We start from the raw sequence: 20,665 nt of genomic DNA on the forward strand, positions 1-20,665 counted from the left end.
GGCTAAACTGGAGTCAGCATGCTGTAAAAAGTGCTGCATGCACAATGTAGATCTAGTGTATTTCAAATGCTTGTGATTTACCTGATTTTATTTGTTTTGTCATAAAGAGTATCAAAGTACTTTGCCTCTACTTAAAATGCAAAATTATATATATAAGAATGTATTGTAAGTGCTACTGACACATCATATCTGAGTAATTTTGTTCATCTGACTGTTGTGTCCATGAAACATTATAAATTTGAGTTTACATGAAAAATCCATAGTCGTCAAATGAAAACATTGAGTTGAGGTTGCTGACTACCCATGAAGCTTGGCGGCGGCAGCAGAGGAGGCTGACTGCTGACAACGTACAGCCAATGGCGTCCTCCCTACAGCTCATTTCCTCCATGGAAACAAAACCCTGGTAAGTTCAGCAAATATACCTCAGTGATTAGTACTGCTACACCAAGTACTGTGACCTCAAGGTTTACTTTAGAGGTCCTGTTTTTCAGCAAACATTAGCTCATATTTTTATAGGTTAGATGCAGGCGTTACTTTTCACAGTGCAGTAAAGTTCCTCTGATCAGCAACAGATAAAGCTCCGCTGTTCCAGTCGGGTTCTCCTGACGTCCTCCAGCACCAGCCGTGGTCCTCAGAGCTTCCAGCATCAGAGGGTCTCACTATTCACTGATATCAGTCAGCTGAAGGCTACAGAAGAAGGTCCAGGGCCTTAAACACACCACGGAACACAGAGAAGACCGTCACCATCGAGTGGAGAACATGTGGAACAACAGAGACAAGACCCAGAACAGGACGTCCGTCCAGAACCGACGATCAGACGAGAAGAGAAGGTGTGAGGGAGGCTGCTGAGAGGCAGCAGCAGCACTGAGGACGGTCCTGGCTGCGTCCCACATGAGACAACAGTCTCCCGTCTCCTTCATGTCTGGGCTGTGGGGCGGGGCGGCAGGACGGGAAAACATCCCTGTAGCGCCGCATTGTGTCATAACGACGCATTATGTAATAATGTCATAAATGTTCACATCATTATGTCATAACTTGCCGCATTTTGTAATAAAATCCTTGAACGCAATGTGTAATAAAGTTTGCTGCATTTTGTAATAAGTTGTTCCATATCGCACCAGTTATTACAAATTGTGGGCGTTAAAGATGTTTTTGAAGAAAACGTAATAATTTGGTGCATTATGTAATAAACCACCAAAATGTATGTCTTAATTTGAAATGAAGCTGAGAACGTCAGAACAACAGTGATTTTAAGCATTCTAGCGTGACTCATAACTAAGAATTACTTTTACAAACTAGTAAGATGTTTCATTAGTAACAAAATATTCAAATATAGCTGTTTATTATAATCATAGAGAATGTGTGTGATAGCTCAGAGACAAAAGCTGCATTAAATGCCTGTTAGAAACATTATCAGTGGACTGAACGGTCAAACTTTAAAGGTAGAAATCATGATCTGATTAGCAATGATAAGCTAAGCTAGCAGATGCTAGACTGGTTTTGGAAAGTTTCTGAAATGACCTTTTGTGGCACTTTTCTCGCTCCACAGACTGTTTATCTGCTCCTTCATTACAGATTATTTAGAGAAAATTAAGCACATACATTGCCATACATTGTTTGTCCATGTGCTGGATCAACCTGATGACTGTAGCCTGGATGAACACCATCAGGATGCTCTGGATGCTCTGGATGAACACCATCAGGATGCTCTGGATGAACACCATCAGTATGCTCTGGATGAACACCATCAGGATGCTCTGGATGAACACCATCAGGATGCTCTGGATGAACACCATCAGGATGCTCTGGATGAACACCATCAGGATGCTCTGGATGCTCTGGATGGACACCATCAGGATGCTCTGGATGCTCTGGACGGACACCATCAGGATGCTCTGGATGCTCTGGACGGACACCATCAGGATGCTCTGGATGAACACCATCAGGATGCTCTGGATGAACACCATCAGGATGCTCAGGATGCTCTGGATGAACACCATCAGGACGCTCTGGATGAACACCATCAGGATGACGATGGAAACTGTGACATGTCCAACCTGCCGACAGAACTGCTGTCATGTGTTATTCAGTTAACACTACACGCCGATATCTCAATGCTTGGTGTATTCAACAGGGTTTCTAAACTTTTTCAAGACCTTGCATCACAATTTCTTCCTCAAATCTACATCAGGGAGTCTTCATCTGAAAGCCTCCAGCTGGAACATGACAGTGACAGTGTCAGTAGCATCAGGAGGCTGTATAAATCAGCTGGACGGGGGAGTGGTCTCCACCAGATGACGGGAGCCATTTGGAAAAAACAGCAAGTGGAAGAGGGCCTGGGTCTTACTGAGGCACACAGGCTGTGGACATTTCAAAATCAAGGAAGGAAGGAAGGAAGGAAGGAAGGAAGGAGATACGATGTAAAAAGCGAATGAATAAAGGAAAGAATGACAGGAGGAACTTCCAAATGTGGCACAGATCCCATTTAACCTTGAACACTCTGTTGTACCGAGTTCAATCATTTTCTGACTGATCATCTCTAATCTTAATAAGTGCTGGTTGTTTCAAGAGAAGTTTATGTTGGAGGAAAAGGAATTTAGTATTTCTACTGTTGCTATAGAGGAATTGTGTTTTTTCAAGTCTTCAGTAAATGTCTTGGATATTGGGTGTATTGCAAATCTCTTTGTTAATAAGCAATTGTGGATAGCCCTCTTCTTCATTTTAATAACAGATTGGAAATATGTCATTTTGATTTTAAAGACTGCAACAACACATCATCAGCAGGTCAAACCAACCTGTCTCACCACGGTCTAACCAGCTCATGTTCTCTGTTAGTGGACAACAATCCACCGCCTGGTGAAGGACAGGAAGAGACACATCCAAGGATCAAAAAGCCACGTCGCTGAACGCTTGGCCGCCACGAGCCGGTTCTCCCTGAGGGAACTTTTCTGACTCCTTGTAACCTCTATAGAAAAGGACGTCTATGCTGCATTAGCACAAAGGGAACTGGAGTAAAGTTTTTCTATTCCATATTAGTTTTTGTCTTTTGTCTGCTTTCTATCACCTATATATGCATAACATCATCCAGATGTGTCTTCTGACTGTTCAGTCCACTGATAATGTTTCTAACAGGCATTTAATGCAGCTTTTGTCTCTGAGCTTTCAAACACATTCTCTATGATTATAATAAACAGTTATATTTGAATATTTTTTACTAATGAAACATCTTACTAGTTTGTAAAAGTAATTCTTAGTTATGAGTCACGCTAGAATGCTTAAAATCACTGTTGTTCTGACGTTCTCAGGTTTATTTCAAATTAAGACATACATTTTGGTGGTTTATTACATAATGCACCAAGTTATTACATTTTCTTCAAAAACATTTTTCACACTCGTATTTTGTAATAACCGCTGCAATATGGAACAACTTATTACAAAATGCAGCAAACTTTATTACACATTGCGTTCAAGGATTTTATTACAAAATGCGGCAAGTTATGACATAATGATGTGAACATTTATGACATTATGACATAATGCGGCGCTACAATCCCAGACCAGCTTCCTCTGAAATCTCCCAACACATGAGGGAACATGTGTTCTGGTCTGATGGAACCAAGGTGGCACTGTTGGCAACGCTGCACATCAGCAGAACAACACCACAGCTGGGGGTGGCCATCCTCCAAACTTTGGTATCGATCCGATACCAAGTAATTACTAGGCCAGTATCGCGATACCGATACCGATTCCGATACTTTTCACTAGGTTTTTTTAATTTTACTTTTTATATTTTTATGTTTATTTTACATACATCACAGGTAGCAGTAACGCTCTCTGACGCTGTAAAGTAGCTCCCAACACTTCCTGCTCCTCTTCCTCATCTTAACATTGCCTAAATAAACCAGTCTGCCTGTCTGATCAGCAGGGGTGGAGCTGCACACCGAGCCGGAGTGAACGACCTCACCTGGACAATAAAACACACGACCAAGAGTTTAACCAAATAAAAGAACAATTTTTATTAAGCAACACAAGAACACTACAACAATGTTCTTTTCTGGAAGTTTTCTCTGTCATACTCTATCTTATGTTATGTTGAAATGGCTTCCAATGAAGATAGTGAAGGTCCCTTGTTGTGCCCTGGGTATCGTGAGTAATTATACTACAGTCAATAAATACATTTTTAAAAAATACCTGAAAATGCACAACAAACACCACGATAAACAAAACTTTAAAAACACATATGCTGCGTCAAGACACAGCGTCTGGTTCAGTCACATGCTGAAACCACATTTAACAACTCCAGTCATCGTGCAAATATACTGTAAACTATATCTTGCTGTCGTTCTCCACCACCTTTGATATGTATTAGAGAGACAGATATGATACTATATGTCAAACGAAAGATTTATGGCCCCCAATAAACCCCTCCCCTTGCCATTTGTCCACCATATGTCCAGCGTATGTCCACTGCGCATTTGTCCCCCCCCCCCCCCCCCAACTTCCTTCCGTCTGAGGTCTTTTGAAGTTTTTACGACGGGTTAGGTGTTGACACATCTGAAGGGATGAGTAGGAGCCAGACAGACGGTTAGAGGGGGGTGAATTTATATTGTACCCGGAGATGGCGGAGAAACGTGTCATGAAGACGCAGCCGGAATCTCTCATCAGCGAAACTCCTGTCACGATTTTTAATGAATTTTCAATGTTGGGTACTACGCCGAAAAAGAGCGTTATATACCTTTACCGGACTCAGATGCCCCCGGAAGAATTGTTACATGAGGAATGGTCTCTATCCTCATACGGCGTTGGAGGTAGCTGGGGATTTTTCTTCAAATATGACATTGGCGAACTCTGTCTTTATCAGTTGGACGGCAATGAGAAATTTGGGCCTTTTTCGTCTCAGACAGCTGTCTCATCGAACGATTGGGGTGTTCTGACGATGCTGCTTGACAGGTATCACAGCTGGTGCACGAGGGATAAAGATTCAGGAGACTGTGCCCGCTTAACACAGTCTCCTGATTCACAAATTGATCAGCGAAAGATGAGATTCTGTGCTGTATGGCAGACTAAAACAGTGGCGTGCGGTCGGTGTTTTTTCCGTGCGAGCATGCAATCGTCAAACGACGAACGGCCGACAGATAGTTTTGTTTTGGAAACCTTTAACAGTGAGTGTGGAGTATACAGAAAGATTCTTGACTTACCATTTGATGCAACGATAGAGAAGATGAAAGAAAATGGTGGAAAAATAACCACTCTGTTTCACAACTCGCGTGATTGGAGAGACGTGGTTAGCGTGAGAAGAACACTTACGTTTTAAACCACGCCTTCTGCCTCGTACATGTCGTCGAGGACTATTTATTGAGAGGTGGGAGAAGTTGTGGCGTCAGTACATCTGTTATTTTTTTCTTCCTCGACATATAAAAAGGAGCTCTCTCTCGACTTCAGCCATGCAGAAGTACAGCAACAGGAGATTTTCTGCCGGGTTCAAGCGTCCTCATCCGGGGTACCCTGATCTGCTGACTGAGGACTCTCTGCCTTTATTTTCTGAAACCCTCAGCCAGGAAGAAGAACAAGAAGACTTTCAAGCGTTTTCTCCATCATTGTTATCATGCTCTCAGAACCCGAATATTTCTGCATACGGACCATCCTCTGTCCTGAACGAGGATGAGCTGACGTGCGACTGTCCTCATGCCCTCAGCCCCGAGGAAGCTGTTTCATCATCATCATCATCATCTTCGTTGTCTCCCTGTTCTCACCCGACAACCGGCTTCAACAACGAGGAACTGGCCTGCAATTGTGATTTTGAAACTCTTCATCAGCGCAGTCTGGTGCAGGCGGGCAAGGCCGCTCCTGTGCAAGCGGAGGAGGGGGAGGAGGAGGAGGCTGCCCCGGTCTTGGTCAAACCCGGGGGAGGTGCAGGGCCTACATCGCCAAGTGCTGGAGAATCTGGAGAGGATGATGTCGACGGCTGGATCTCAGCTGGTCTGATCGGTACAGTGAAACTGGGTTTGCTTCACCTGCTGAACCTGGTGATAGGCAGATACCAGAAGGAGACCTGTTACGGGTGCAGAACCAGTCACCCTAGTCAGAAGCATCATCCGTGTCTTGATGTTGAGACAGATGGCTATTTTTCGGAGCATTACGACCGCTTGATGGCCAGACTTTTCACACCCAAGCTGATCCCATCCATACAAAAGCTGTTGATCCTCAGGAAAATCCGTTCCGACGAGGAGAGAATCAGAGCGATCGTGGAAACCCTGATCTTTGAGCTCAAATCTGTTCGGAGAGTGGCAGAGCTGATCTGCGACTTTTACGACTCTGATGTCGGACAGTCCGTGACCACTGATCAACTCTCTGCTGTGAGTGACTGCTGGAAGAGTGAGTGAAAAACAAGAAGAAGAAAAAAAAAAGAAGAAGAAGGAGGAGGAAAGATAGGGAATTTGTTAAGTCAAACTATCGAGCTAGATGATGTTATTTCTCAGCTGAAGAGACTTCTAACCAATGTTATCTGTAAGAGAGTCCTGGGTTGTGCATACAGTATGATTACCGATGCTGAAATTCAACGCATGGAAAAAATTCATGCACAAGTCCGGTCGTGTCGGGGAGATGCAGCATGGTGGGTTATGGTGCAAAACACTATAACGAGTGCTTCCGATTCCAGTCTGTCCTCTGTATTTGCGGGAATTGTACACGAATTGTCTAAAGATTCTCTTTCTACAACTAAGTACCACATAATATCTTTGTACACGCTGTTTGTCGATGCCGTCTCACTTTCCATTCAATGCGGGCTCGGTCTCAGTCCTTCGGATGAAGTGGACAGACTTCATTCTGCTTTGCAGATGAATTTGGATTGTTCTATTCTGCGTAATGTGTTGGTGATGATAAAGCCGTATTATTACTAGTCAGTAGCGATTGATTTCACTCTTGTAGAAGTATTTCTGATTAAACTATGCCTCGAATAATAAAAATACTGTTGAAGTCTTCCCCCTCCGTCTGTCTGACTGTTTGATCATTTACGACCCTACTGTAAGGGTGTGAGTGTTTGAAGCTAGCTACAGCGGCAGATTCTGGGTAGAAAACAAGACCTCACCATACAGAGACGCATAGGGTGTGCCTGATTTAAGGAAGTAGAAGGAAGTCACATCCGTGCGAGATGTCTGGGTGCGAGGATGGGAGCGGGGTGGGTTCTGATCTGAGGAAGTCAGGCATCCTCCGTAGGTGAAGAAAAAAGAAGGGATCATAAAACGGGGGTAATCTAGTCAGGTCTACTTCAAAGCTTTTATCAGATAGCATACGAGCAGGGGACGTCTGGGAGTAGATTGTGGGAACAGCATAGGAAGTTGTCTTATGAACAGGGTCACTCTGATAGAAAATTTAAAAAAAAGAGTTTGTTTAGTTCAGATACAATATTTATATGCTATTCTTAGAAGAAAATTGATTGTGAGCAGGTCAAAACTTTTCTCAGAAACAAACTATGATACCTGTGTCCGAAGGATAAAAAAAAAAAAAAAAAAAGATCTTTAAGTTTTCATCCTCTACTTTTTCCACTATTTCAACAGTCACATTCAGGAAGACATTACAAAGTACCACAACCCCATAAAAATCTTTTATTCCTCCTGAACAAAAGAAAAATAAGACAGAGAGTTCTACATATTTATTTTATCCGCTACTGTTCTCTCAACATCTCTTTACCCGTGAGCATGCGTCTTAGCATGTTTGTGTAATTATATTTTATCGGTGGATCCTATCAAAGAAGAATTTCTATCACCACCATGGACAGACAATAAGTCTATCTTTCTTCTATCTTGTATTGTTTGATCCGTAATCAGTTTCTCACAAAGAGTAAATCCGGTCTAATTTTAATTCGTACAAGAATCTTTGGGCTTCTCTTCACACCCTCACACTTCCCCCCTCAGAAAGAATATTCACTTCCTCCAAGACCCAACCTCTCTCCAACACCTCATGCCGATCCTGTGATCTTATTGGAAGGATCAAAAGTCATAAAAACCACCAAAAAAACAAATGCAAAAAAGCTAGCTAGCACGGATATAAGTGACAGTCAGTCAGTTCAGCTTGCAACAGGCAGAGCGAGGAAGGAGAGAGAAGAAGAAGAAGAAGATCACTGCTTGAGAAAAATACCAAACACCCCGTCAATAACACCACAAGATGGCCGGTAGGACGAATGGACTGGAAAATTATTTTCTCTTTGAAAAAGTGTGAGAGCGAGAAAACAAAGTGCATTTTAATATATTTTTCTAGACAAGACTAATTTCTTCGGTGAATCATCATCATCCACAGAGCCGACGACCCATTCTCGATGTAAGTACCATGGTTTTTAAATTTCATGTTATTTGATCAGACAAAAATGGATTTCTTTTTTTTTTTTTTAAACAAGTTTTTACCCCTGTTTAACTAAGTTTTTTTTTTTTTTTAAGTTGAAGAAGAAGAAGAAGAAGACTTTAACCTGACCCGGGATGATTTTGGTAAATTGTTAAAGCAATCCTGTATTTAATTGAGAATAATCGTCTATGGGATCTAATGAGGTTTGTTTTGTTTTTACGATTGACAGATGAGCTGGACAGGCTCGATAATCAGACTCGAAATCTGACCTCGACAGCCAGTGAAGTCCCAGGACCTTCAAACACAGGCCGTCAGAATCTAACAAGAAATAGGTCAATTATCACGGATTCTCTACAAGAGTTATCCTCTCTCCGTACCAGGGGTAATTTTTTTTTTTGTTTTTAAATCTTCAGAGATCTCAAGACATTATGGAGGTCTCACTATCTCTGTTTTATTTAAATTTCCAGTTTTTCCTCCAAATCGAGAAGACACTCCAGGGACTTCTGGTTCTGCAGTAAGAGCTCGCTTTTCCCGGGGTAGGTTTACCTGATCTGATTCATACCTGGTTGTACATATGAGTATATATATATATATATTTTTTTTTAAAGTAATTATTTGATGTCTCCTAGCTCTGAGCCGTTTCGACGACATTGATCACACTCAAGTCTCGGGAGACCTCAACAACCTCTGTACTTCTGGTAAGTCTTTTTTTTTTTCAAGTTTATTAAGTTTGTTTAAAATAAAACTTCTGACGATCGTCTTCATATTAAAGATCTCCTGTTCGCACCTGGTCGAGTAGAAACCGCTGTCAATACAAGCGAGGTGGTTGATCTCACTGGTAAGATTTTTTTTTTAAATATTGATGGTGGGATAAAATAATAATAATGCCATGCATGTGTGTAACCTTTTCTTAAATTATTCCTGTATTTTAAGGGCCTACGCAGACCGAGCCTCCTACTACAATCCAGGAGCTCAGAGGCATGTATTTTATTCTTTCTATATTCCCTGTTTATTTATTTACTCAGTCTTAAATGATCCTTTGATTAATTTTATTTATCTGTTTATTTTTTCAGCTCTCGTTCCAAGAACACCATCTCCACCGATCGCTGATCACGACCCCGAAACTGTGTCTGAGCCTGAGGCTGATCCTGGACATGACAGCGAGACTGACGATGATCTGAGGGGTAGGTTTTACGACTGAGATGTGGAGAAAAACTTTATATTTATAACATGTATGTATGTATTCAATTTTTTTTCTTTTCATTTAAAGGCCCGGATGAGGTACCACCACCACCACCACCACATCAGGATGGTGCGGACATCCACTATGTGAATGGTAAGTACTTTATTTTGTTCTCACTAACTGTTCTGTACATAATTGGGGAATATATATCCTATACGTGACTTTTCCTCTATCCTCTTTTTAGATTTTTTTGTTCGAGATACGGAGTTGGGAGAAGACCGGACTCTTCTCGGCATCGTTAGAAATGCTGCTTTCGACACGGCGCTTCGGAAGGCCAAAGCAGTTGCTGCCGACGTTCTGAACTGGAGCTTCATGCGCGGTGGGATAGCATATCTTCAGTACGGTGATCTGCAACGGCTCATGGATGAGCGCTTAGAGCAAGCCTTGTCCTGTTAAAAAAAAAAACAGAAAGAAAACATCCTGAAGCAGTAAAGCACGACATTCAAAAATAAATGATTGAAAATCCCCGAGCAGTGTGATTTCAGAAAAATTAAAACCCCATGGCGCGCATTTTAGACTTAAACTTTCTGTTAGAGTGCCTGGTTCGAGATCCTGAATCATTCATAATAAACGATGTGAATTTATCACCGAGTGCATTTCAATCTGGGTCTGGTTACCATTCCGATTCGTCAGCATCATACCCCAGTGTCAGTCATGAACCTCCTCCTCCCCCTCCCCCTCCTCCACCTCCTCCTCCTCCTCCTCCTCCCCCTCCCCCTCCTCCCCTTCCTCCTCCTCCTCCACCTCCTCCTCCTCCTCCCCCTCCTCCTCCTCCTCCTCCTCCTCCTCCCCCTCCCCCTCCTCCCCTTCCTCCTCCTCCTCCACCTCCTCCTCCTCCTCCTCCTCCCCCTCCACCTCCTCCCCCTCCTCCTCCTCCTCCTCCTCCTCTTCCTCCTCCTCCTCCTCTTCCTCCTCCTCCTCCTCCTCCCAGTCTACCCCACTCAGAACCATCTTGCTCCAATTCAGATTTGCAAAATGATGCTTCAGCATCAAGAATTTTGCGTGATCGATTTAATAATGTTGAGATAAGACAGATGTTAAACCTTCCAAATACACAGAATGTACCAGATCTCGCAGAGTTTTACGAGAATGTTATGAGAGTCATCGAACATCTTGCAGAGAGAACCAGGTCGGAATCTAACCGTAATGACCTGGTTCAATTGGAAATTGTCGGTGAGAATGTGCGAGAGCACGTTTCTTTCACTGTTGACCAGCATGGTGATAACATTCTCCCCGCATTTGAAAACTTACTCGATCAAATGGTTCAGTCAAATACAGATGTTGCTGCCGACGCAGGACTCGAACTCGTTGTACAGGTTGTACGTGACCCGCGAGGCGGAATTAAAAGAAAATTAGAATGCACACTTGAACATGAGGTGTTACAGCGTAAGAGGCGTCACCTCTACATCGTCTACAATAGGACCGACAAGCTCTGTTTCTCCATTTGTCTGGCACATTTAACAGATCCCAAATTAAATGATTCACAGGCTGAAGAAAGGGGAAGATGGTTACAGCACCAGGCAGGCTTGACAAGTCAGACTGAAGTCTCCTTCACTGATGTCCCTAAATTTGAGGAGCTCTTACAACGGAAAATAGTCATATTCATGAGAAATCGTGAAAATAGAGCCCTCTCGAAATTTGAGACAGCTTTCAGTGACCGATCTCGCCCAATTTTCTTGTACTTAGCTGAAAACCACTTCTCGGGGATTAAAAACCTCAAAGGGTTCCTTGGTGTCCGATATGTATGCAGTTTCTGTTTTCAAGGATACAATAACCCTCATACACACAGCTGTGGCGGTTACTGTCCTGTATGTAATGACCCTGACTGTAAACAGAGGGTGTGGAGCCCTGTGACCTGTGATCGTTGTAACAGAACCTGTCGTTCGTCAGAGTGTTTCGACAAGCATAACGAGCCGAGAGAGAGAAACCGTGGTGAGACGTATGCTAGTAACTGTGATATTTACAAGAAATGTCTTAAATGTAACTCTACATACAAGAAAAGATTGACCGGGGAGAACAGAGAGCATGTGTGTATAAAGAGACGTTGTAAAACCTGTGGTGAGAGCCTCGCAGATGAGTCACAAACCGCTGGTAATCAGGATCGTCACCTCTGTTACATGCAGCCTTTAAACGTAGACGAGAAACACTCGGAGAAGTTGATTTTTTATGACTTTGAGACATTTGTTGATCAGGCGGGTGTGCATAGACCGTATCTGGTCTGTACAAAAACCTTGAGCGGTGTTGAATGGTATGCTTACGGTCTTGACTGCGTGGAGAAATTCATCGCTCATTTCAGAAAACCTCGCTACAAAGACTCGGTCTTCATTGCGCATAATTCGAAAGGATTCGATAGCTACCTGATCGTTAACACCATGGTTAAATTAGGTATTGAACCCTCTCTTATTATGATGGGTGGTAAAATTCTGAAGCTCAGTGAGTCGGACTATAACCTAAAATTCATCGACTCTCTCTCTTTCCTCAGCATGCGTCTCTCTGATATGCCGAAAGCAATGGGGTTCGAGGATCAGTCAAAAGGCTTTTTCCCTCACAAGTTCAGCTCCGCAGGGAGTCTGAAATACACGGGACCGTACCCCCCACCTACTGATTATGGTTTTGAGCGTATGTCGCGCCCCGAACAGATGAAATTTCAGGAGTGGTATGATTCGGTCTCTCGCGGTGTATTCGACTTTGAGAAGGAAGCTTTGTTTTACTGCAAAAACGATGTCCAGATTCTCTTTGAAGGGTGCGTGAGATTCAGAAATCAGTTTCTGAATGAGACAAAAGTTGACCCGTTCAGTCGGATAACTATATCCTCAGCCTGTATGAAAGTTTTTCTCACAAACTTTCTACGTCCTTGCACACTCGCCATTCCTCCTCCTGATGATTACCGTCGTCAGGTCAAAAGTTACTCTCACGCTTCTATCCAGTGGTTGGAATATGTGTCACACAGCCGGGGTGTTTTCATTCAGCATGCTCTAAACAGAGGCGAGAAGCAAATAGGTCCTTACTTTGTTGACGGGTTTGCAAAGATCGGTGATGTGGAATGGGTTTTTGAGTTCCAGGGTTGTTTTTTTCCATGGCTGTCCGATTTGTTTTCAGCTGCATGAAACATGCCCTCTGACTGGGAAGCCCTTTGAAGAGCTGTACACAGCTTCAGAGGAAAAATTACATCGGCTGAGATCCGTCTACGGTCTACAGACCTGTGTGATTTGGGAACACGAGTGGCTGGAGATGAAAAAATCAGATCCGAGAGTAGGCGAGTTTCTGAAGGAATTTGACCCTCCTGAACCTCTCTCCCCCAGACAGGCTCTGTACGGAGGCCGTACGAGTGCGCTGCGGCTGCGGTACACAGCGGGTGCTGGCGAATCTGTGCATTACGTGGATGTAACTTCATTATACCCGTACGTAAACAGCAGTTGCGCTTATCCTTTAGGCCATCCCATCGTAATTCATGAAGATTTTGACGACCCTCAAAACTACTTTGGGTTAATTCGAGCCGTTGTCAACCCTCCGAGGGGTCTCTTTCACCCGGTGTTACCTTACAAATCTTCCAGAGGTAAACTGCTGTTCACTCTCTGTCGCACCTGTGCTGAGATAAATAACCAGATGACCTTATGCGATCATGATGAAAACGCCCGTGCATTGACGGGGGTGTGGGTCACTCCCGAATTCAACAAAGCTCTGGAGCTCGGGTACAAAGTTGCAAAAATCATCGAAGTTTGGCACTTTAGCGAGCGAAGCGACTCTGTTTTTGTAGGATACGTGCACACTTTTCTGAAGGGGAAACAGGAAGCGTCAGGCTACCCGGCAGATGCGGTGGATCAGGAAAGCAGGGACAGATACATACAGCAGTACAAACAGGAGCAAGGCATTCAGCTCGATGCGGACAGAATCCGCTTTAACCCGGCACTTCGCTCTGTCTGCAAACTGGCTCTGAACTGCTTCTGGGGAAAGATGGCAGAGAGGCCTAATCTAACACAGACCTCGATCGTGTCTGATCCTGCACAGTTCTTCAGTTATCTGTTTTCAGGAAAGTATCAGATCAAGTACTTTTCTTTTCTGAACAACGACGCTGCTTTGGTTCAGTGGAATTACAACGAGAGGTGTCTTGTTCCACCCGGGAGAACCAATAACGTATTTGTCGCCGCGTTCACCACAGCTTACGGACGCTTGAAGCTTTACAGTTATCTGGAGAGATTGCAGGAGAAGGTGCTCTACACAGACACAGACAGTTTAGTCTATCTCCTGAAGGATGGTGACACGCCTCTTGAGCTGGGTAATTATCTGGGGGATTTAACGGATGAACTCTCGGGTGACACCATTTCCGAATTTGTGGCGGCAGGTCCGAAGACTTATGCGTATCAGACAAAAAATGCTAAAAAGGTGGTGATGAGAGTGAAGGGGATTACTCAGACTCGTGACTTTTCTGACAAAGTCAGCTTTGACAGCGTGAGGGAGCTGGTGGAGGGCTATCTCAGATTCCAAAGGAGTGATTCGATTGACATTCCTCAGCAAAACATCATCAGAGACAAAAGGGGGTTTCTGCTGAAAAATTCTTCATTCACGAAAAAGCTGCGCATCGTTTATGACAAAAGGAAGCTCTCCCATGATGGTACTTCTGTACCGTTCGGTTATTAGTAAATAACCTGATCTCGTTGCTGATGTTGATGATTTTTTTTTTTTTTTTTTTTTAATGAAATGTCAGACTTTACCGCGATGGAGGAAATTGATTTTGATCCTAGATTTTGTACGCCTTTTTCATGTCTCATCTCAGGCCCGAGCGGCTCTGGGAAGTCATTTTTTTGTAAAAAGTGTTTTGCAGGATTGTGAAAATGTAATGAATCGAAAACCGGATAATATTGTTTGGATTTATACTTCGTTTCAACCTTTGTATGCCGAGCTGAAGAAGACCAATAAAAACATAACGTTTGTGAAAGGATTGCCTGAATCATTCGAAGATGAGACCCTGTTTCCTCCTGATAAGCAACATCTGGTGGTCTTAGATGATGTGGTTTTCGAGGCTTCAGATCATCCTGAGGTGGTGCGGATTTTTACTCAGTACAGGCACCACAAACAGATGTCCGTATTCATGCTGACACAAAATGTGTTTCATCAGGGTAAATACTCACGTACAATCAGTCTTAATTCAAACTATTTTGTCTTATTCAAGAACCCGCGTGACAAGCTTCAGATGAAAACATTAGCTCATCAGATCTTTCCATCACAAAAAGCATTTTTCCTGGCGAGTTTTGACGATGCTACAAAGGACCCTCACGGGTATTTAATCGTCGACCTGACACACAGCTGTCCAGAACAGTACAGACTTAGGACAGGTGTACTGCCTAACCAGTGGCCTGCGGTTTATATTCCAAAAAACAGATAAGACGACATGTCAGCGCGATTAAAAAGGAACGCTCCCTTTCTGAAAGCTCTGTATTATGCCACGCCTAAGAAGCGGAAGGATATTTTAAAGGACTGCCCGGCGGATCTCCTTCAGTCTTTGGCCGAAATCGCTCTCAATCTGTTAAAAGGGAACATTCCTCTCTCTCGCTGTCAATTTAAAAAACTCCACAGACATAAAAACTTGCTCAGACAGCTGGCTGATAGAAAGATCAGTCTAAAGCGTAAACGCAGCGTTTTGCAAACGGGTGGTTTCCTTCTACCTCTACTAACAACAGCCATTCCTCTCCTGGGAAACTTAATAGGAGGCTTGATCAATAAACGCAATTGAAAATGCAGAAAATGTATCTCGTGTCACCTCATCAACTAAACCGCCTGACTCACACAGCTTCAACCGCGTCTGATGCAAATGCATCTCCCAGCAGCAGCAGCAGCAGCAGCAGCAGCAGCAGCAGCATGCGGCAGAATGCGGAACAAGACTTGGATTTCAAAATGAGGCAAATATTACAAGAAAGAGGACTTGGCGCCTATGAAAAAATGAAAAAGTACAATACTCTGTTGCAGCGTTACCTTAACCTGGTCAGACAGGGAGAAAATGAACTCCATTCTCTGACTCTAACGCTGCCTCCTGAGGAGGGATCTGACAGACAAGCTAAGGAGCTGAAAAGATCAGAAGAGGAGGAGGAGGAGGAGGAGGAAGAGAAGCGAGAGGGAATGCAGGAGATATTAACAAACCTACCTACCCGTGATCGCAAAAATGCAGAGTATGTTTTAAATAAGTTATCGGAGACCGACAGCGGCTGGAGTTCCAGAGGAGAGTTTATCTATAGAGGTAAACCGTTAAATGGTTCTCATGTGATTGATCTGGTGAAAAACTTAACAGCTGCGTATAAGAAACCCCCAAAGTCACAGCCACGAGGGTGGAAGCTGTTTCTTGAGACATTATCTGAGCTGAATGTCCCTGAGAGCGCGGTGTCTAACCCTTTCGCTCGTGAGCAGTTTAGAGTTCTCAAAAACCAGACGCATACAGACTATGATGACATGCTATCTTCACAATCCTCACCGAGTACCGAGATGAGAAAGAAGAAGAAGAAGAAAAAGTCTACGAAGAGAAATATTCCGTGGATCGACTTCACACCGTGATTTAAATAACACCATTTCCAGAGTTTTTTTTTTTTTGTCTTTTAGAATTTTATTGACGTGAATAAAGTAAAAATGAATGAGATACAGAGTCTGATTTTTTTTTCGCAAAAGCAAAGCAATACAATTCATATTTTATAACAATCTCTAAACATTTGTAACGTACATGCGAGTTGATGTGGAGAAGACGAAGGAGAAGCAGTGATGCATCGTTGAAATTTCATAACAAACTTTCTCACCAAAACATCATTATGTATCACACTGTTTGTGTAGCGAGCTAGCACTTGTTTGTAAGACAAACCACTGGCTCTATGACACAGGTAAAAGACACAGTGATGCCCGCAGACGGTAGACAGCTCGTGTTGGAGTTGACGGTTGTGATAAATGATGTTTCTCGTCCCTCCATAATTTTCCAGAAAACCAAGGATGCTTTTCGGATAATAATGGTTGTCAGGACTTAATCCGAAGGAGTCGAAATAGGTCGAAACCCCTCCTTCTTCCAGCGTGATTGCTAACCAGTGTTCACCGGGTAGATAGTGAGGGTGGGTGTTTACGATATAATACGCTGGTAGCTTTGACGGGGGATGGTTCTGTAATTCATCCGAAGCCCAGACACCGCAGAACGTGTCACCTAACAGATGGTTCATGAGTATTTCCAGTTCAGCCGTGTTCATCCTTTTATTCAGTAATAATCCACCAGCACCTGTCGTTTCGAATTGATCTCGAGGATAGTATCGTACGCTGCGTAAACCACCAGAGTCGCTGTATGCGGTAAGGGGACCCTGAATCTCATCTCCAGTCTTAAAGTCCCGCTTGAAATGGGGTTCAGAGCTTCCACGTCCTCGTCAGGGTTTAGATTAAAAACAAATAAGCTATAGCCGTTTTCAAAATCGTCCCTGTCGATGCATAGAGGTAAATCTTTCAGGTGTCTCCCGGTGGCGGTGTACAGATTGTAAAACTCTCTGACCGAAATGCTTTGGTCAAATCGCGGCTGGAAAGCTTTTGAAGGGATCTGTCTCCCGTCCTGACAGAGAGCTAGATATTCCACATCGCAATGTTGAAAATCGAATGGGCACATGTCCCTCCGCCCAGTAAATGCGTTATGGTTGACCAACCCTAGAACCACGTATTTAGGCATCGTGCCTAGGAAAAGATTCTCCTGATTGCATACTCTCGAGTTTTGTGGAATCGAGTAAGTTTTCACATTGATTCTGGATATCGGGTAGAGCGCGTTACCTTTCATCAGGGCCGCTGCATGTCCCAGACGCACTGCTGGGGAGACTGTGACCTTTTTCACAAACAGAGAGGCGCCTAGTATTTTTAATTTGAAATCCGAATTGTTCGGAGCCATTAAACGGAACGCATCACTGCCTCTGGTCAGCTTGATCCGCATGTCTACGCTGTTTAATAACAGCCGTTCGCAAAAGAAAATGTCGGCGTGTAGAGGACCCATCACATGAAACTCGCTAGAAGCTGCACTAAATTTCGCCCTCTCGACCAGGCCTCTGTTGGGACCGTCAGCTCCGATGTTGATAGAATTCATAGCCCTAGAAGTATCTTTGTAAAAGAGACCTGCTGTGAACTGGCTTTTCAGAGATGCGTCTGAAAAGTTCAGCAGGGTTTCGATGATGGCTCTGTACGGATGAGTAGCGCTGGATTGAGAAATGAGTCTGTCACCCAGGGCCACATCCACCTGTGAGAAGATGGTGTTGACGGGGTAGTTAATCACCCCGACACCCGCATCCCGTGCCAGATTTGTCCCGTCCCCGTTAACAATCTGCAAACGTAGATGAAGGAGGGTGTTGGCGAGATCCAAATACCTATCCCCATCGCCAGGGATGAAAAATTCAACGGGACCACCGTCTGTCAGATATCGGCATAACCTCCAGATACTGACTCTGTTCAATAGAAAACTGTGCAGCCGGAGTACCGAATAAGTCCAGCTCTGACATGGTGCATTCTTGTGATTTTGTATGCAAAAGAGCCATGGTTAGGAGAATATGTCGTTGGACCTCCTTCTCTTTGGAGCTCTTCTCTGCACTGATTTCTTGCTCCCTTTTGTCTTCCGCTTTTTATGCGTTGCTAAACGACGCCCCGGCGGTCGTTTTCCAGGTCTGCGTGCCAGAAGCATGAGTCCCGATCCTGCCTGATCCTCTGCCTCCGGTTCCTGGTTCCGAGTCACGCGTCTCACGACGTGTCCAACAACATCAGAAGCAATGTTTTTAGCCGCCGATTTTAAATGAGGCCTCGCAATGGCGAATCCTCTCTTGAACAGAGGTGTAACAAAACGAAATAATTTTGAAAACATAGACCCTATCCCTCTACCGTACATCATAGGGGCTCCATTAAATCCTGGTAAATCTCCTCCCACCTGATTTTCATAATAATTCACAAACCTGTAAATGTCAGGTTTAGAGTATAACCGTGTCATTTTATTATAAAACTGTATCACGGAAAAAAAAAATCGGAGCAACACCTCACAACGAACAGTTACCCTCGTAGGATGTCTGGTACTGAGCGATATCTTTGCGGGTTGAAGAGTTATATAGACCGGTTTTTTCAGGTTATGGGTCTGAAGTGAAGCGTAACAATAGATTTACCAAAGCTGAAGTTTGCTGGTTTGTTCTGATCCGTTTTTATCTGGACCTCGATATTTTCAATATGCTGCTTGGCCACTGGTAAATAATAGGCGGGGTTGAAGCGCTGTGTGACAAACTCTCCGAATGTACCCTGGATCTCAACGCTTCTCAAAAGCGGGGCGTAAACGTCCCCTACCAACTGCGGGCGAACCACATCGCTGTAACAGTAAAGATGATAAAAACCAGCCCTTAAATCTACAGGATAGGGAGCTGTCTTCTCCTCAAAATTGAACCATTCTCCGGCTTTGAGTCCGATCATGTACGCCAGAGGTGGGTAGAAACATACATGGATTTTACCACTTGCCAGGAAATCAAATTTCTTTAGGTTGTGATTAAATACGGGAACAATATCGGCATAGACTTTTTTAAATTGGGCTTCCAGCTCCAGCTTTAATGGGTGTACGCTGTTGAAATGTCCTCCCTGAAAATAATGACGAGAAACTTTGCTCTCTGTCCCAGGTTCTCGAGGCTTCCGCCTCCAGTCAAAGTAAGCCTTCTCATGAGGTACGTTATACCATGTGTGTGGATAGGAAATCTCTGTTAAAGCGACCTCCCATTCTCCTATTAAGTCAATGTGCTGTGCTAAATCTACACGGAAACTGTCACTCTTATTATCTTTGAAAACTTCCAAGCTTGCGTTGGAGGGTAGAGTGATGTAAAACCCCTTATCCCTCGAACCGTACATGATGGAATGATGGTCTGTGTAAGCGGTTGAGGTTTTTATATATCTTTTAAATCTGCGGCCTTCACCCAGCTGTTGAATTTTTCAGGCCAGTTTTTCCACCGCACCAAGACCTGCTTTTCCCCTCTCACGGTACGTTTATTCAGAATTTCTTCTACGTGATATGTCCTGTCTCCAGCCATATCCACTTTCTGAAGCTCCTGCTCATAGAATGAACCTTCAATCACTTCCCCATCATAGTCTTTGAGTTTAAATACCATCGGAGTACGCGGGATGCATTCTGACACCGTAAAAACCTCGTCCGTGAAACTCTGTTCGTATTTTTTATCAAAGACCCCTCGCAACTTGGATATTCTGACAACATCGCCCACCTTAAATCCTACCTTTACTTTTTGTTTTCTCTTGTCTGGTGGTGTAGGCGTACCGTACAAATTGTGTGTCTTCCTCACACAGGATTGTGACCTCCTCCTCCTCTTCCTCCTCCTCCTCCTCCTCCTCCCTCCCTTTATGCTGCTTTTAAATGTTTGTGCAGATTGGTGGTGTTACCACAGCAGCAAATTACCTTCCTGCACACATTAGTCCACGCAGCGCTTCTTTATCCGTCCACCATCTCTTTTCCTCACTCGCCGTCTCTCTCTCTCTCTCTCTCTGTCTCTCTCTCTCTCTCTCTCTCTGTCTCTCTCTCTCTCTCTCTCTCTCTCTGTCTCTCTCTCGCTGCTGACACAGTGAAGTGTAGAGCAAGGAGGGGAGCGGCGCAGAGCGCTTGAGCGCTGAAGCGAGCTAAAGTCCGACAGAGAGGCTGCTGCCTCTGCCAGAGCAGGAAAAAAAAAAAAGAATCGATCTCAACGTGCTGGTATCGATCCGATACCAATACTGACTTTGGTATCGATACTATCGATATTTGGATCGATCCGCCCACCCCTAACCACAGCTACAGGGAAGCACGGTGGTGGCAGCATCATGCTCTCAGGCTGCTCCTCTTCAGATGGAACTGCCTCCTGTTCTCCTGTGAGAGAACCAGGAACCTCCAGCAGACCAGCGCTCTGAGAACCAAGCGTTCTCCTGGGACGGTCTGGGACCAGCAGCTCTAAGATCTGAAGGTTCCTGGTTGTTCACAGGGTTCTGGGTTCAGAGGAGGATTTTAAATTCTGTTCCAGGTTTAACAGGAAGCAGTGAAGAGCAGCTCGTATTGTTCTGATGTGTTCTCCTGCTGGTTCTCCTCAG

At 44.0% G+C, this 20,665-nt stretch overlaps 2 long non-coding RNA genes across 2 annotated transcripts; both read left to right on the forward strand.

Annotated features, from left to right (window-relative positions):
- Positions 1-8,118: 8,118 nt before the first annotated feature.
- LOC115383737 (uncharacterized) lies at positions 8,119-9,306 on the forward strand. Its single transcript, XR_003930731.1, has 7 exons — positions 8,119-8,316; positions 8,433-8,480; positions 8,567-8,719; positions 8,805-8,873; positions 8,967-9,035; positions 9,110-9,175; positions 9,271-9,306. It is a non-coding gene; the product is annotated as an uncharacterized LOC115383737 (long non-coding RNA).
- Positions 9,307-9,625: 319 nt separating this feature from the next.
- Positions 9,626-9,985, forward strand: LOC115383750 (uncharacterized). Its single transcript, XR_003930743.1, has 2 exons — positions 9,626-9,673; positions 9,765-9,985. It is a non-coding gene; the product is annotated as an uncharacterized LOC115383750 (long non-coding RNA).
- Positions 9,986-20,665: the final 10,680 nt, after the last annotated feature.

This window comes from Salarias fasciatus (genome assembly GCF_902148845.1).
Source record: "Salarias fasciatus chromosome 23 unlocalized genomic scaffold, fSalaFa1.1 super_scaffold_20, whole genome shotgun sequence".
Classification (NCBI taxonomy): domain Eukaryota; kingdom Metazoa; phylum Chordata; class Actinopteri; order Blenniiformes; family Blenniidae; genus Salarias; species Salarias fasciatus.